The sequence below is a fragment of the Pipistrellus kuhlii genome, unplaced genomic scaffold (genome assembly GCF_014108245.1).
Source record: "Pipistrellus kuhlii isolate mPipKuh1 unplaced genomic scaffold, mPipKuh1.p scaffold_m20_p_4, whole genome shotgun sequence".
NCBI lineage: Eukaryota > Metazoa > Chordata > Mammalia > Chiroptera > Vespertilionidae > Pipistrellus > Pipistrellus kuhlii.
This window is the reverse complement of record NW_023425540.1, coordinates 43649603-43656512: the sequence shown is the minus strand read 5'-3', so window position 1 is coordinate 43656512 and position 6910 is coordinate 43649603. Positions and strand designations below refer to the sequence as shown.

Below are 6910 nucleotides of genomic sequence, written 5' to 3'. Positions count from 1 at the left end.
TTTTATTTTAAAAGTAGATAGTGCAACTATAAAAAATAATAAAGTCTGGGTAAATAAATACTTAAAAGAATATTCCAAATATTTTAGAAATTTATCATTTTCCAGAATAGCATGGTATTTGGAAGCTAAACTTCCACAGCAGATTCCATAGTTCTTAAAATTAGGACCTTGAAATTAGCTACAAAAATGTACATTAGTTTGGGGACAGACAAAAAAGAAAACATAATATGCCAACTTCCCAATGTTTTCTGCTAACAGCTTATTGCATCTTGGAAATTACACTTGCTTTCAGGATTCTTTACATTGTATAAATTCATTAAGTTCATCTCTTTATTCACTTGTTCGCTCCCTAAGACAATTTAAACCCAATAAATTGCTATAAATGTTTACCAATAAAATAGTTTCCAGGCAATTTTTTTTCTTATTTTTAAAATTTAAGGAGTTTTATTATAATTAGGTAACTATACACTCCTGGCACATGGCCTCTGAAATGTTGTTTCTCAAACACTAATGGGTCTTGGGAAAGTTTGGAGCTCTCAATTCATCAGGACTTGAGTAGTTGTTTTGTACCTAAGAATGAGTATTGATAGAGATGTTGGGACCAAGCGCATACTTTCATGAAATATGATTAAAAAAAAAAAAAACACGTAAGGGTTTTGTTATGACGCATGTAGCGATCAAGAACCTGTTTCTTTTTAGCTGGCTCCTAAAAAGTACCTCCGTATAATTAGTAAACAAATGCACTCACTTATTCAGTACTCAGCTAGCTTTTAAACTCTGAATAAGAGAAGTACACAGTGAGAGAGGTACTTACATGGTTTCCTTGGATACTGGATGATGCCATTCAGGTCTATGTTTTTATCTGAAAGTGGTGCCCTGTGGAGAAATGAGGTTTGGTGAGTGGCTGTTTATACATAGTAAGTAAATAGGAACTTTGTTTATTTTACAAAGCTTTTTTTTTTTTTTTTTGACCCAGATTTCTTTTTCTCATCACACCCAACCCTTACAAACAGCAATAATATGATAGAACTGGTGCTTTGTACAACTCTTTTTAACACCACTTAAGAAATGGTAATTATTAAGAAGAAGCTCAGCATCCTTTGGCTCAGAACATTACTCCTTGTGCTGCTTAAATATCTTGACTACTATTATTGATGTCAGACGTATTAATCAACACTGCCTGCCCCTTCTACTTTCCTTTAAAAGGAATTGTCCTCAAACTATCAGGAAAGAAATTGGTCCTTTAAAAATTCACATAAGTGATAAACGTCCTTACCTTAATTAAAGAGTAAGAGAACACTAGCTTTAGCCATCTCCCAACCCACCCCCACCCCCAGACACTAGCTGCCATTTTAAATGTTGTAGTGGGACGCTAGGTTCCCAATAGCTTAAATGCTATGAGCATACGGTTTTGACATTCGGTCTCTCTGAACTGCACGCTTTCTAATTTTGGTAGCATGATTAATCCTCCTATGTGATAAGTTTTAACCTTCTAATATTTCTTTGGATCGAAACGAACAAATGGCAACTCACTTTAATGCTTAACACAATTTAATAACCTGAAATGAAGGAAGTGTGGGGTATGTTTCCATTAAAAAGTTTCCAGCCACAATTAATTGAACAAAAACGTGTCTTGTTCCAAGATTATTCTTGGAAATGTAATTTCGAAGTCTGTATGAAATAAGAAAACTTACTTTTTTTTTTTTTTTTTGACCATATGAAAGCAATCTCATTTCTTTTAGGGCTGATTTTTGGATAGACTTCCGATTTGATGTTTTCCATTTGAACTAGCAGCCCAGGGGCCTGGCGGGGGAGGGGAGGGGAGCGGTTCTGTGTTCTTCTGCCAGCACTGACAAAGGTCTGGTTGTCAGTGATACCTTTACAGCTAAATTTACTCCGGAGTGACAGGAGCAGGTGCACCGCGGCCTGCCAGACACTTGTGCACAGGGATCACGCATCTTACGGGTTGACGATCAAGGGGGGAAAGCCTGGGTCTTCATAGAAAAGGAGCGGAGGCAAACGCAGCCCAAACTGGGGGGTTTCTCTTCAAAGCCAGCTGGTCTGGCTTTATTCTACGGGAATTTTTTTACCTGTCAGAGTTTGGACAACAAAGCCCTCAGCAGGTGCTGACGGGTACAACTTCCTGGAGAAGCAGAAAGGCGCTGGTGAGTTTCAATTGCCAAAATATATATATATTTTTAATATCGAAAAGTTGGTTTTAGAAGAGGCACTGCTGTGGTACCTACATTCAGAAAGCTGATGAGACCATTGGAATCAGAGCCAACTAACTCAACAGTGGGTTTGCCCAGTGTAGAAAGTGGAGCTGTTACCATTTGACAATTTGTTAGATTTTTTTAAAAAAGTCTTTTAAAGGGAATACTTCATATTTTTAGTGTTGGTCTCTTTCATTACTATCTTCAACATCTGAAAGATGAAGAATTAATTACATATATATTATAATATTTAAATAAACACAAATGCCAGTACATCTTTTTTCCTAATTCTGTCATCATCTATTATGAATAAAGTACTATATTTTTAAATAAATCTCCAAATGAAAATGTGAATGGTGCATGCTCTTTTTAGACTCTTCATGTGCTAGTACTTTTTGTGTGTGCATGTGATAGAAATATGATTAGGGAGAACAATAAATTAATTTTATTTTTAATACACTGTTTAAAAACATATATTGCACAGAATATTTATTAATTAAAAGTGGCAACATTTTCTCATTACTTTACAAAGTTTCTTTAGAGAAAATTCTTTGAAATAACAACCAAGACAGTTCTAAAGCATGTTTTTGCGTCATTGATTTCCAAAATTAGTACGTTTATATATTTGGTATTTTTATTGTGTGAATTCAAAAGTTTAGGCAAAAATATTTTTATTTTCAGAATAGGATTTTAATTAATGCAAAAGATGGAAAAATGAGACCACATGTTAGACACATTTCTAAAAAGTGATTTTATTTCAAGTACTCATGCTTTTAACTATGCTTCAAGCATTTCTCTACAAATTGTTGCATTTTAGCAAATTGAAAAAACATTTATTTAAGCTAGTAAGGAGCTCAAAGCTAGGGACTATACATAGTAAACATATGAAACCATTTTAATAACCAAATTCCATATTCACAAGCAGCATGGGCTAATGAATGTAAAAGACACACAGCATACATTGATCAAGAATGCTATAAATTATTATGCATAAAATCAATTTTCTGGGCTGTAGGGGATAGAATTGGTGCTAAAGAAGAGAAATGCTCACCAACATAAATTACTAATACTATGAGGCAATTCTTTTATTCTTATAATCCCATAAATAACTTTCAATCTATGTGCTTAACATATAGATATGTACTGGGAAAGTAACAAGATCTGACTTTTTATAAAATAACCATATAACTATATCTAAAGCAATTTTCAATGATGACACAGATATTCCACAACTTTATAAGTAATATACTCTTTTAGAATGAAATTACTGTTTAAAATTATGAAATATGTGTAGTTAAAATATTACCAAAAACGCTCCACCTAACAAAAAAACTTAATATTTTAAAAGCATAATCTTATCTACACTTAATGAACCCATATTTTTAAAATTAAAACCCAAATATTATTTTAATTATAAATTATTTTAGGTAGAATATGGTTCAAAAGATTAAAGCATATTTTATTTTTAATAAAGAACATATTGTAGTTTTCAAGTGCTATTTTTTTGTGTATTTTTTTGTGTATTTTTCTTTATTATATTCATTCTGGCACCTGAGTAATCACGGTTGCTAAATATTTCATATAACTTCATTAGTCCTTTAAAGAGTGAGTATGTGCTGCATGCACTTGATGATTTCAATCATCTGGTCAGTTAAATACTATATTCCTAAAGGATCAGAGCACTCACTTTTAGATATAACTAAATACAACACAACTGAACTGAACATACACTCTTAAATCAACTTCTGAATTATATTTGTTACGTTTTATGTGCATAGTACTATTGGCTATAATTATTATACTATTTTTAATCTACCCCAAGTATAAGCAATAAAAAACTTCTTCCAAACTATTTTTATGACACTTGTGAATTATTAAAGCATGACTGAATCTATTAGGAATAATGGTAGGTTTAGCCCCAAAACTTCTAAATAATTAAAATTTATTATTTTAACTACACCTTGAGTTGTGGTCTTAATCTAAAATTCCATATTATTTTTCTTTTAATTTTGAGAAGAAGTTTTACTCCCTAATTTAACATGCAGCTACATGTTTGTCCTCTTCTGATAAACTTTCAACTTTCATGTCATGAAAATACCTATGCCAACTTCTTCAATATATTGGAATGCTTTATTTTAATAAGTCCTAGTCAGAAATTGTGGCTTAAAGTTTCAATGACTCATATGTGCCCTCAAAGGTTAATTTGAAAACATATGCATTTTAAACATTTGCAATACATCTTCATATCTTAAGCCCAGCATTTTAAGTGGATAAAAAGTAATTATTCCCATTTTTGAAAAGCATTTTGTTTACCTTATATATTCATAAAGATGATCTAGATTCTCCAGCAACTAACTTCAATAAATTATATTCTGAGTATCAATCTATTTAATTTCAGGACAATGAAGTTTCCAGCTAAAATGATTTGCTTGTAAGTATTTAAAGAAACAAAAATATCTTGGCAGCTTTATATGTATCTCCTCATTGACCAGCCACCTGACTGACAGCTGTCAACTGTCCTCGGGCCAAATGTAACCCAGTAAAGATAAAAATTACATATTACTCATCCCTGTTGATAATACCTGGTGCCAGTAGGCTTTCAAATAGGAATAACTAGACTGTGGATATAACGAAGTAAAAGAGGAATCATTTCAATCACCTAACATTCTTCCTTTGTAATTAACTTACTCCCCCTTCCTGTTCTTATTTATTCTACTTCTGTTGATATCTACATCTCCCTCCTACAAAGACTTAATTTCCTCACATAAAATTCACATGTATGTAACAACAGTGTGTCCATGAAAATACTGGACAGCCAGTAATATTGCCCATATATTTCTTTCAACCAAATCTTCTTTAGGGCTCATGAAATCTTAGAGTTGTGGGAAGGCATCTTTAAAGCTTTCAAATACTCATTTCAAAGAAAATGAAACAGAATGAAGCTCTGTTTGAAATCTGTCCTAGTCACCAACATGAGGATGTAGATGCAGACTTGGGTCTGTCTCCCAACTTCATATCCAGTGATTTTTTTTTTCTATTAGACTTTAAACGTATGAACTATCAAACTATAAATAAAAATATAACATGGAAAATTAAAGTGAGTTACATTCCTTTAGAGAACTGTTTTCAGACACTAAATTTAATAGCTTCTTGGAGAATTACACAATTTTATCAGAGCATCTTAAAATTATTTAAATGTAGTGGTTTTTTTTTTAAAAAAAAAGAGCATAAACACATTAAAATATGATATGTTCTTTTTTTAAATTCTCTTTACCATTTAAATTGATTTCTAAACTGAAAATATTGATGGTGAAGGTAAAAATAGCAGAAATAAAAAAATCAGTGGCAATATATGTTTAGAAGATGAATGTAGGGATCAAAAGTTGAGGTTGAATTTTTTTTTAAATATTAGTGCACAATTAAAAATACCAAATATACCAAAGCACAAGCTTATGTATAGTAGTCAAGTGCAGAATATATCAAATAGTGCATATAATTGACACAACTAACTTGTGTGTATGTGTGTGCATGTGTGTGTGTGTGTGTGTGTGTGTAACTACCAGCCTCTCTGCAAAGGCCTTGTCAGCAAGTGTTTCCTAACAGCTCAGAATTCTGACTCAATAATCCTGTATTCATATAAGTATCTTATATTTATTCAAATAACTATTAGTGATATTAATAAACACTTTATATTGCTATAATAGAATTTGTTGATAATGCTCTACAACATACTGATTCAGTCCAGGTCATGAAAATATATTCACAGTAAATATTTCATTCTTTTCTGACCCTCCAGGAAAGAAACTGTGTAGGAGACATCTACCTGGTTCTGAATTCAAAACTATTTACCTTAACCCTGGGCTTTGCAGCAATATTTGCTTTAAAACTCAGACATGCAAATGAGTTTAAAGGGGGGAAAGGTGGCTTAAAACATTGATATAGATTTGGAAGACAGTTTTGGATAGGTTTTCCCTGAAAGAGATTGGTTTAAAATAATTTCCAACAGGTTAGCAACTAAATTATATATCTAAATTTACAAATATGTTTGCTTATTCCACTACATTTCAAACAAATCATCATTAGTTATTAATCAGCAAATAATTTAACAATATGCAATAACAGTATGTAAATCAATTGCAAGCAAAATATTGAGTAAATAATATCCATTTCTAGCAACTGTGAAAGACAGGAGTGTCATAAAAAAAATTGGCAAAAATCACAAGACTTTCAAAAAATTCAGTTATCTCCCTACGTCTCCAAAGGGTGTCGATGAAAGTGGACAAGTTGTCCCTCGTTGGCCTTGGAAAGATCATAAACATTTTCTCTTGAGAGTTGAAGAATGCTGTCCAAAGAGCACCGGAGCAGAAGCAGGCAGCTTGGAGGCATAGAATCAGTTTCACTGCTTCATAGCTTTGTGATTGGAAACAAGTCATGTCACCTCTGTCTGTGAGGCTACCGAATGGACGAGACTCTGCTGGGCTCTGTGTAAGTCATAGGGAAGGAAGCTTTAGTTATCCAATAAAAGGTATTCCTCTGCTACATGTGAAGTCCCGGAAGAATCCTAGACTGTATCGGTGGCTTTCAGTCTGCCATGGCATGCCTCACCCTCTCCCTAGTGCTATAAGCAGCCCACCATGTCAGCCTTTCGAATCATTAAAACTAACAACAGTATTTAGCCTGTGAAATCAGTGGGCAAA

At 32.8% G+C, this 6910-nt stretch overlaps 1 protein-coding gene across 5 annotated transcripts in view; it reads left to right on the top strand.

Annotated features, from left to right (window-relative positions):
- The first annotated feature begins 1972 nt into the window (after positions 1-1972).
- The window catches only part of MEF2C (myocyte enhancer factor 2C), a 159833-nt gene continuing 154895 nt past the window's right edge, over positions 1973-6910 (top strand). For 3 of the 5 annotated variants that reach the window (XM_036409195.2, XM_045571710.1, XM_036409193.2), the window contains exon 1: positions 1974-2165. The gene's annotated coding sequence lies outside the window, so the exon portion shown is untranslated. Of the gene's footprint in view, positions 2166-4611; positions 4645-6910 lie in introns of all 5 variants that reach the window. The other 2 variants (XM_045571706.1, XM_045571708.1) reach the window with 2 other exon arrangements.